The sequence below is a fragment of the Scyliorhinus torazame genome, chromosome 24, assembly GCF_047496885.1.
Source record: "Scyliorhinus torazame isolate Kashiwa2021f chromosome 24, sScyTor2.1, whole genome shotgun sequence".
NCBI lineage: Eukaryota > Metazoa > Chordata > Chondrichthyes > Carcharhiniformes > Scyliorhinidae > Scyliorhinus > Scyliorhinus torazame.
The window spans coordinates 55,198,116-55,209,673 of NC_092730.1; the positions used below are offsets into that span (position 1 = coordinate 55,198,116).

An 11,558-nucleotide genomic window follows, 5' to 3' on the forward strand; every position below is an offset into this window, starting at 1 on the left:
TTAACTTTTCCTCCACGTGGTTACGTTTCTCCAGCAAAATGTGCAACCCCAGGAAGATTCAATGGGTCAGCGGTGGCCTCCGGGAATGAGATTCCTGCTTACATTCGCACAGCAAGACCTCACAGGGAGAAGCCCAGTTCATAACTGGATAATATAAGAACTAGGAGCAGGAGTAGGCCATCTGGCCCCTCGAGCCTGCTCCACCATTCAATGAGATCATGGCTGATCTTTTGTGGACTCAGCTCCACTTTCCGGCCCGAACACCATAACCCTTAATCCCTTTATTCTTCAAAAAACTATCTATCCTTATCTTAAAAACATTTAATGAAGGAGCCTCTACTGCTTCACTGGGCAAGGAATTCCATAGATTCACAACGCTTTGGGTGAAGACGTTCCTTCTAAACTCAGTCCTAAATCTACTTCCCCTTATTTTGAGGCTATGCCCCCTAGTTCTGTTTTCACCCGCCAGTGGAAACAACCTGCCCGCATCTATCCTTTCTATTCCCTTCATAATCTCATATGTTTCTATAAGATCCCCCCCCCCCCCCTCATCCTTCTAAATTCCAATGAGTACAGTCCCAGTCTACTCAACCTCTCCTCGTAATCCAACCCCTTCAGCTCTGGGATTAACCTAGTGAATCTCCTCTGCACACCCTCCAGTGCCAGTACGTCCTTTCTCAAGCAAGGAGACCAAAACTGAACACAATACTTTAGGTGTGGCCTCACTAACACCTTATACAATTGCAGCAGAACCTCCCCAGTCTTAAACTCCATCCCTCTAGCAATGAAGGACAAAATTCCATTTGCCTTCTTAATCACCTGTTGCACCTGAAAACCAACTTTTTGAGACTCATGCACTAGAACACCCAGGTCTCTCTGCACAGCAGCATGTTTTAATATTTTATCATTTAAATAATAATCTCTTTTGCTGTTATTCCTACCAAAATGGATAACCTCACATTTGTCAACATTGTATTCCATCTGCCAGACCCTAGCCCATTCACTTAGCCTATCCAAATCCCTCTGCAGACTTCCAATATCCTCTGCACTTTTTGCTTTACCACTTATCTTAGTGTCGTATGCAAACTTGGACACATTGCCCTTGGTCCCCAACTCCAAATCATCGATGTAAATTGTGAACAGTTGTGGGCCCAACACTGATCACTGAGGGACACCACTAGCTACTGATTGCCAACCAGAGAAACACCCATTAATCCCCACTCTTTGCTTTCTATTAATTAACCAATCCTCTATCCATGCTACTACTTTCCCCTTAATGCCATGCATCTTTATCTGATGCAACAACCTTTTGTGTGGCACCTTGTCAAAGGCTTTCTGGAAATCCAGATATACCAGATATACCACATCCATTGGCTCCCCGTTATCTACCGCACTGTTAATGTCCTCAAAATATTCCACTAAATTAGTTAGGCGCGACCTGCCCTTTATGAACCCATGCTGCGTCTGTCCAGTGGGACAATTTCCATCCAGATGCCTCGCTATTTCTTCCTTGATGATAGATACCAGCATCTTCCCTACTACCGAAGTTAAGCTCACTGGCCTATAATTACCCGCTTTCTGCCTACCTCCTTTTTTAAACAGTGGTGTCACGTTTGCTAATTTCCAATCCGCCGGGACGGCCCCAGATAATTTTGGTAAATTATCACTAGTGCATTTGCAATTTCCCTAGCCATCCCTTTTAGCACTCTGGGATGCATTCCATCAGGTCCAGGAGACTTGTCTACCTTTAGCCCCATGAGCTTGCCCATCACTACCTCCTTGGTGATAACAATACTCTCAAGGTCCTCACCTGTCATAGCCTCATTTCCATCAGTCACTGGCATGTTATTTGTGTCTTCCACTGTGAAGACCGACCCAAAAAACCTGTTCAGTTCCTCAGCCATTTCCTCATCTCCCATTACTAAATCTCCCTTCTCATCCTCTAAAGGACAAATATTTACCTTAGCCACTCTTTTTTGTTTTATGTATTTGTAGAAACCTTTACTATCTGTTTTTATATTCTGAGCAAGTTTACTCTCATAATCTATCTTACTCTTCTTTATAGCTTTTTTTAGTAGCTTTCAGTTGCCCCCTAAAGATTTCCCAGTCCTCTAGTCTCCCACTGATCTTTGCTACTTTGTATGTTTTATCCTTCAATTTGATACTCTCCCTTATTCCCTTAGATATCGACGGTCGATTTTCCCTCTTTTTACCGCCCTTCCTTTTTGTTGGTATCTACCTTTGCTGAGCACTGTGAAAAATCACTTGGAAGGTTCTCCACTGTTTCTCAACTGTTTCACAATAAAATATTTGCTCCCAGTCTATCTTAGCTAGTTCTTCTCTCATCCCATTGTAATCTCCTTTGTTTAAGCGCAAAACACTAGTGCTTGATTGTACCTTCTCACCCTCCATCTGTATTTTAAATTCCATCATATTGTGATCGCTCCTTCCGAAAGGTTCCCTAACTCTGAGATCCTGAATCAATCCTGTCTCATTACACAGGACCAGATCTAGGACCGCTTGTTCCCTCGTAGGTTCCACCTAGGAAACTATCGCGGATACATTCTATAAACTCCTCCTCAAGGCTGCCTTGACTGACCTGGTTAAACCAATCAACATGTAGATTAAAATCCCCCATGATAACTGCTGTACCATTTCTACATGCATCTGCTATTTCATTGTTTATTGCCTGCCCCACCATAATGTTACTATTTGGTGGCCTATAGATTACTCCTATCAGTGACTTTTTCGCCTTACTATTCCTGATTTCCACCCAAATGGATTCAACCTTATCCTCCATAGCACCGGTGTCACCCCTTACTGTTGCCCGGATGTCATCCTTAAATAACAGAGCTACACCACCTCCCTTACCATCCACTCTGTCCTTCCGAAAGGTTTGATACCCTCGGATATTTAACTCCCAGTCGTGTCCATCCTTTAACCATGTTTCAGTAATGGCCACTAAATCATAGTCATTCACGACGATTTGCGCCATCAACTCATTTACCTTATTCTGAATAATACGAGCATTCAGGTAAAGTACACTTATGTTGGCTTTTTTACCTCTGTTCTGAATCTTAACACCTCGATCAGTAACCTCTCCTAAGTTATATTTCCTCTTAACCTTTCTCCTAATTTTCCTTGTCATCGAACCCATATCTTCCTGTAACAACCTGCCGCGTCGCTTAATATTAATGTTTTCACTTCCCGTTTTATTTCTTTTATTATTCGTGGTCCTATTCACTGAGCTCCCCTCAGTCACTGTACCTTGTACCGTCGCCCTTTTTGATTTTTGACGATGGCTTCTCTGCCTTACACTTTCCCCATTACTGCCTTTTATTTCTGTCCCTGTTTTACAACCTTCCAACTTCCTGCATCGGTTCCCATCCCCCTGCCACATTAGTTTAAACTCTCCCCAACAGCTCTAGCAAACACCCCCCCCCCCCCCTAGGGCATCAGTTCCAGTACTGCCCAGGTGCAGACCGTCCGGTTTGTACTGGTCCCACCTCCCCCAGAACCGGTTCCAATGTCCCAGGAATTTGAATCCCTCCCTCTTGCACCATCTCTCGAACCACGTATTCATCCTCTCTATCCTGACACTCCTACTCTGACTAGCTCGTGGCACTGGTAACAATCCTGAGATTACTACCTTTGAGGTCCTACTTTTTAGTTTTCCTCCTAGCTCCCTAAATTCAGCTTGTAGGACCTTGTCCCGTTTTTTACCTATATCGTTGGTGCATATGTGCACCACGACAGCTGGCTGTTCACCCTCCCCCCCCCCCCCCCCTCCAGAATGTCCTGCAGCCGCTCCGAGACATCCTTGACCCTTGCACCAGGGAGGCAACATACCATCCTGGAGTCTCGATTGCGTCCGCAGAACCGCCTGTCTATTCCCCTTACAATTGAGTCCCCTATCACTATAGCCCTGCCATTCTTCTTCCTGCCCAGCTGCGCAGCAGAGCCAGCCACGGTGCCATGAACCTGGCTGCTGCTGTCTTCCCCTGGTGAGCCATCTCCCTCAACAGTATCCAATGCGGTATATCTGTTTTGCAGGGAGATGACCGCAGAGGACACCTGCACTGCCTTCCTACTCTTGCTCTGTCTTTTGGTCACCCATTTACTATCTCCCTCAGTACCTTTCACCTGCTACTTGTTTCTAGCTTGAAATTAAATGACGACGAAGATAGAATTTTAATCGATTTGTGCACGCAGCATATCTTTTGCGACAGCGCGTCAGGATGGTCGAGGGTTCGAAGTCACTGCGTTAAGGTCACAGTCTCCTCTGGAGGCATGGGTCCGAATCACACTGCTGATATTAACTTTTCCTGCACGAGGTTACATTTCTCCAGCAAAATGTTCACCCCAGGAAGATCCAATGCCTCCCATTCACCGGGGAAGAGGCGGCCTCAGGACGTGAGAATCCTGCTTAAATTGGCACAGAAAAACCTAACAGGAAAAGATCAGTTATTGACTGGATAATCAGATCTGTGACTCTGGCACTCAGATACAGGGTTCAAAAATAGTAAAAGCACATCAAGTTTGAAATGAAATGACGATGAATATAGAATTTAAATCGCTTTGTGCATTCCACTGAAACAATTTACCATTTCCTCCGAAGCAAAGCTTATTTTATCAAGTCAATGTGCTTCTTAATTCCTGTTAAATTTTGTTTCCTTGCTGATGTAAAATCAAAAGAAAGACTTTTTGTCCCTTGGTTTTATATCGGGATCACTGGGTCAATTTGATTCTTTCTGGTTTGGTGGCGTCCACTGCGAACAGAACAATAGATATAAGTGAGCAGTCTTTACAAATAGAAGAGTCGAGCACAAGGGCAATGCCGCTATGCAGATTCTTCATAAAATCCTGAAAGAGAAATAGAAAATGTTGGATAACTCGACTGGTATGGCAACATCTGTGGAGAGAGAAAGACAGTTACAGTTCCGAATCCAGTATGAAACTCCCTCCCATTCTCTGTTTCCATCTCCATAGCTGCTGCCAGGCCTGTTAAGGATTTCCAGCATTTTCTGTTTTTATCACGGGATTACACGCCAGCTCTAGGCGGCTGTCATGGGCACGGTGGGCGGAATGGACTCATCCTGATCTGTAACCATTTTATGATTCTCTAAACAAGAGTTAGCAACGGGAAGTATCCAATTGGAGAGTTGCACCCTGGCGTATGTAATCTCCCTCCACAGATGCTACCGGTGCTACTTTCACAGACATGTAGCCGAAGAACACCTCCAGTGGACAAAACAGAAGGAAATTCATCCAGTGGAGGCGACAGAGAAGGATTGTGGAAGAGGTCAACTGAGTCACCTCGACTGTACTGTGGACAGCCGAAGAACTGATGTCAAGGAGCGGTTAAGCTCCAAACATGACCTTCGCCCCTCCCTCCTTTTCCTCCAAACTGCTCCTGAGTTCAGTCAATGGGACCATATCGATCGCACAGATGTTATAAAGTCCTTGCAGGGCTCGGCGGGGGTTTGAACCCGGGACCAATCGCATTTTGCCGATCAGAAGACCTTAAGCGAGAATCATACCCCTAGATCAACGAACAAGCCGGAGATCAGTATTCCGCTGAAACCATCTTACCATTACCTCCCAAGCAAAGCTTATTTTATCAACTCAACTGACTTCTTAATTCCTGTTGAATTTGGTTTGGTTGTTAAAGTAAAATCAAAAGGAACTCCCTTTTGCCCCTTGCTTTCCTTATCGGGATTATTGGGTAAATTTGGCTTTTTCTGGTTTGTTGGCCTCCACAGGGAACAGAACAATAGACAGAAGGGACAAGTCTTTGTAAATAGAAGCGCCGGGCACGAGGGCAATGCTGCTATGGAGATTCTCCACAAAATCCTGAAAGACAAATAGAAATTGCTGGACAAATCGTCTGGTATGGTAACATCTGTGGAGAGAGGAAGAGAGTTACCATTCCGAATTCAGAATGACCCTGTTTCCCATTCTCTGTTTCGCTCAACCCAGCTGCTGCCAGGCATGTTGGGATTTTCCAGCATTTTCTGTTTGTATCACGGTACTATACGCCAGCTCTAGGCGATTGTCATGGACACGGTGGGCGGAATGGACTCACCCTGATCTGTTACCATTTAATGATTCTCTAAACGAGTGTGAGCAACGTGAAGTATCCAATTGGAGAGTTGCATCCTGGCGACTGGAATCTCTCTCCCCCGCTGTTTACGGTGCAGCCTTCACAGATACTTAGCAGAAGAATCCCTCCAGTGGACAAACAGGAGGAAATTCACCCAGTGGAAGCGGCAGAGGAGGGTTCTGGGCGAGTGCATCAGTGCCTGTCACTGTCTGTAAGTGTGCAATTCTACCAGTCAGTGTCTGTGACTGTGAGTGTATGAAAATGAAATGAAATGAAAATCGCCTATTGTCACAAGTAAGCTTCAAATGAAGTTACTGTGAAAAGCCCCTAGTCGCCACATTCCGGCGCCTGTTCGGGGAGGCTGTCACGTGAATTGAACTGTGCTGCTGGCCTGCCTTGGTCTACTTTCAAAGCCAGCGATTTAGCCCTGTGCTAAACAGCCACACGCTGATTGGAAGTATCAGCGTGTGTAAATGTCTGTGAGTTGTGATTGTAACTGTTAGTATCTGTTAATGCCTGTTAGTGTGTGATTGTAGCTATCAGTGTATTTCAGTGTATGTGAGTTGTGATTGTATCTTTCAGTGTTTGATACTGTGTGTGAAGGTACAATTGTATCTGTCAGTGTGGGTTACTGTCTGTAAGTGTCTGATTGCATCTGTCAGTCTCAGTTCTTATCTGTGAGTGTGATTTACCTGACAGATTGTTACTTTCTGTCAGTCTCAGTTGCTGTCAGTATCTGTCAGTGTCTGAAAATACTGCAAATTGTTATTCGTCCTCTCCACAATGCTCATAATTGAAAACAGACACTTCTCTAATTGTTACAGTGCTCCAGGAGATCCGACACCCAGACTATAGAATTGGTGGATTCTATGGACTACTTCATGCAACATTATTTGTTTGTCTCTGAAATCCATTCTCCCTCCTGTACTCGTCCAGATTTCACTTAAAAACATTTCTGCTATTCGTCTTAATATTGATCCTCAAGATAAACACTTCCAAATTCTACCAACTCCATTGGGAAATACATGAATATAGATTGTTTAAATTTTACTTACTTCTAACACCTCTCAGTCCTGCCGATCACATTCTATCACCGGTTCTTCATGTTGACCTGTTTCTGCAACACCGACAGTTCATGTGAATCTCCCCCGCTCTGTTGCGGTTCTGTGTCGTGGCCAATAGATGTCAGCACACTCTGGTGGAACGAAGTTCGCAGGTCAGAGTGACACACAACTGATAACAATTGTTTATATTATATTGAACTTGGGACGGCGGGATTTATGAGAACATAATATTTGGTGATGATCTTTTCTTATATTTTGGTTGTGTTGAATCCGTCAACATGTTGTATGTGGGAGTGAGGTGCATTCGCTCTGCCCTTCTCTGGTCCCGTTTGTAAATGGGGGGTTCCTGTCACTCTCAGGTAATGAGTGAGAGTGAAAGAGACAATCTGAACCTGACAATCTTCGTCACTATATGTGCATGTGGATACGTTTACAGTGGAACCGCTCCTTGACACCAGTTCCTCGGCTACCCACAGTACAGTTGAGGTTACCGGGATGACTTCTCCCCTAATTCTCTTCAGCCAGCTCTCCAGGATGAACCTCCTCCTGTTTGTAGACGGGAGGGGTTCTTTAGCTACTTGCCTGTAAGAAGATCGCGTATTAAAATTCAATAAAGTAAAGGAGTTGTATCATGTGGTTAATGAGATGCACAATAATCCATTGTACTCTACACACGTGGAATGAAATCCCATCCTCGTCTGTAATGTGTCTGTTGTGTCTCTGTTTGGTCCACTTCATGAGCAAAAAGTAAAAATGCTGTGATTTTTAGCATTTGTTCAAGGGCTTGGAGGGTGGCGATTTCGTCCAACACTGTCCATGTTGATACCACGTTATAAAAAGGTGAGAAAGTTACTTATTTCACTCCCTGCCCTAATTGCGCATAAATCCTGAGTTCGAAATTGCTTCTTCCTCTCAATTTGAAACTCACAAAGTCGCGCAAGAGATAAGTTCATAAGGTATAGGAGCAGAATTAAGCCATTAGACCGATCGAGTCTGCACGCCATTCTATCATGGCTGAGTTGTTCCTCATTTGCTACCTACAAAGTTACAGATGAAGTGGTCGATTGCAATATCAGCCAGAGCACCTCCTCCCGAGAACACACGTCTTTGGAGCGGGAGTAGGCAATTTAGCCTACTGAGCCTAACACCTTCCAGGTGATCCTGGCTTATGCCATCCTGGCCTCAACTCCACCATCCTGCCCGTTCTCCATAACCCATCAACTCATTACCAATAAACATCTCTCTAACCCCCCCCTTAACTTTACTCACTCTCCCTGTATGCAACGCACCCTGGGGTAGCGAAGTCCACAAAATCACAACCCTTTGGGAGAAGTAGTTTTTCCTCAAATCTTTTTAAATTTGCAATCTCTTATTCTAAAACTATGACCTCTCGATTTAGAATGCCCCATAAGAGGAAGCATCAGCCCCACGTCTACTTTATCCATACCTTTTGGCATCTTATACACCTCAATTAGATAATTGCGCATAGATTCTGAGTGAGAAACTGTTGGCCAGTCTTCCTCAGTTTGAAACTCATGGTGTCGCGCAAAATCATCCGATACAACTATTACTGCGATGGCCGGGATCCGAACCCGGTACAACTGCTTGGAAGAAAGCTGTGCTGACCACTGCACCACCATCGCTGCATTTCCAAATTTGAACACCAGGTGGAATAGATGGAGGCCGATACTTTCCATCTGTTCATGGATGCAAAACGAGTGAAGACCCGTTAACTTGCGCGCTTGTGGGCCGCGGTAAAGGCGATCGACTGATAAGCTATTGTGTTCTGCACACGTGGGTTCGAATCCCATCCTCGGCTGAAACGTGTCTGCTATGTCTCTGTTTGGTCCATGTCACGAGCATAAAGTAAAAATGCTGTGATTTTTATCCACTGTTTCCGCGAAATGTGACTCATTTTTCCAAGGTGGATCCACAATCACTGATGTGACAGTCTATTACAAGTTGTCAGGCCAGAATGCATCCAGTTGGGTTAGAGGACCGAACGGAGGCAGACGTGTTTGGGGCTGAACCGCTCATTGACACCAGTTCTTCTTCGGCTATCCACAGTCTCGGCGAGGTGACCGGGCTGACTTCTCCCACAATTACCTTCTGCTACCTCTCCTGGATTAATTTCATTCTATTTGTCCACTGGAGGAGTGCGTCGGCTGCTTGTCTGTGAGAAGATCGGACATTAATGTTTCATGAAGTAAAGTTGTTGTACCACGTGGTTAAGGGGCTGCACAATAATCCTTTGCGCTCTGCGCACGTGGGTTCGAATCCCATCCTCGGCTGAAACGTGTCTGCTGTGTCTCTGTTTGGTCCATGTCACGAGCATAAAGTAAAAGTGCTGTGATTTTTAGCTTTTGTTTAAGGGCTTGGGGGTGGTTAATAGTCGAACACTATTTATGTTGAAATCACATTACAAATAGCTGAGAAAGTTACTTATTTAACTCACTGCTCTAATTGCGCATAAATTCTGATTTGGAAACTGTTTCTGCCCCTCAGTTTGAAACTCACGAAGTCGCGCAAAAGTTACGTTCATAAAATATCAGGAGCAGAATTAAGCCATTAGACACATCGAGTCTGCCCCGCCATTCTATCGTGCTGATATGTTCCTCATCTGCTACCGACAATGTTTCAGATGAAGAGGTCGATTGCGCTTTAGCCAGAACACATCCTCTCTGGAAAACAAGACTTCGGAGCTGGAGTAGGCAATTTAGCTTCGTGAGCCGAACACATTTCATGTGATCTTGGCTGAACCCATCCTGGCCTCAACTCCACCGTCTGGCCCGTTCTCCACAACCCTTCAACTCCTCACCAATAAAAATCTCTCTAACACCTCATGAAATTTACTCAGTCTCCCTGCATCCAACACACTCTGGGGTACCGAATTCCACAGACTCACACCCTTTGCGAGAAGTAGTTTTTCCTCTACTCTTTTTTAATTTGCGATCTTTTATTCTAAGGTCATGACCTCTCGTTTTAGAATGCGCCACAAGAGGAAGCATCAGCTCCATGTCTACCTTTCCGGACCTTTTGGCATCTGATACACCTCAGTTAGATAATTACACATACACTCAAGTGAGAAACTGTTGACCAGTTTTTCTCAATTTGAAACTCACGATGTCAAGACATCCGAGCTAACAATTACTGCGATGGCCGGGAATCGAACCCGAATCAACTGCTTGGAAGGCAACTATGCTCACCACTATACCACCATCGCTTCATTTCCATCGTTGAACACCAGTTTGAAACGAACGAGGCAGATAATTTCCATCAGTTCATGGATGCAAAACAAATTGAGTCGTATTGGCGTCTGAACCAGTGGGACGAAGTGGCCGCGTGACTAAAGCGATGGACTGTTTATCTTTCGTGCTGTGTACACGTGGGTTCGAATCTTGTCCTCGTCGATTTTTCATCCACACATTTTTCGGAAGTGGAATTCAGTTTTCCACGATCGATCTGCAATCACTGATGTGACAATCCTTTCCAGTTTGTCAGGCCAGATTGCATCGAGTTGGATTAAAGGGAGGAATGGAGGCAGACGTGTTTGGGGCTTAACCGCTCATTGCCACCAGTTCTTCGGCTACCCACAGTGCAGTCGAGGTGATCGGATTGACTTCTCCCATAATTCTTTTCTGACGATTCTACTGGATGAACTCCCTCCTGTTTGGACACTGGAGGGGTTCTTCGGCTACTAGTATGTGAAAGTAGCACCGGAAGCAGCTGTGGAGAGAGATTTCAGTCGCCAGGTTGCAACGCTCCATTTGGATGCTTCACGTCGCTCAGATCTTAGACTCTCAATACCTTGGTGTGAGGAACAGGTAGAGTGGGAATTCGCTCCTTGTTGATTGGTGAAAACTGACCAATGCAGCTTTGAGCAGCTCCTTTATGCCCTGCGGCTTGGAGAAGGGTGGCACTCAGATACAGGACTCTGGCGGGGGTTGAGAAATAGGAAAAGCATCACTACGCCGAGGTCCCAAGTTCGATCTTTTTCTGGGTAGTTGTCCGCGTAGAGTTTACACATTCGCCCCGTGTTGGCGTGGGGTCGCCCCCATCACCCAAAGATGTGCCAAATAGGTGTATTGAACACGCTAAATTGCCGCTTAGTTGGAAAAAATGAATTAGGTGCTCTAAATTTATTTTTAAAATAAATAAATGGGAAAAGCAGATCTAACTTGAAATGAAATGGCGTTGAAGATATAATTTAAATCGATTTGTATCTTCTATCGCAACGTGTTCGGATGGTTGGGCGGCCAAAGGCGCTGTGTTAAAGTCGAAGCCTACTCTGGTGCTCTGGGTTCGAATTCCACTCCTGATATGGACTTGTGTTCCACGAGGTTACATTTCTCGAGCAAGATTTTCAAACCTGGGAAGATCACATACCTCCC

General features: G+C 45.0%; 1 non-coding gene across 1 annotated transcript; it reads right to left on the minus strand.

Annotated features, from left to right (window-relative positions):
* Nucleotides 1-10,318: 10,318 nt before the first annotated feature.
* Nucleotides 10,319-10,390, minus strand: trnag-ucc (transfer RNA glycine (anticodon UCC)). The gene has a single exon. It is a non-coding gene; the product is annotated as a tRNA-Gly (tRNA).
* Between the last annotated feature and the right edge of the window lie 1,168 nt (nt 10,391-11,558).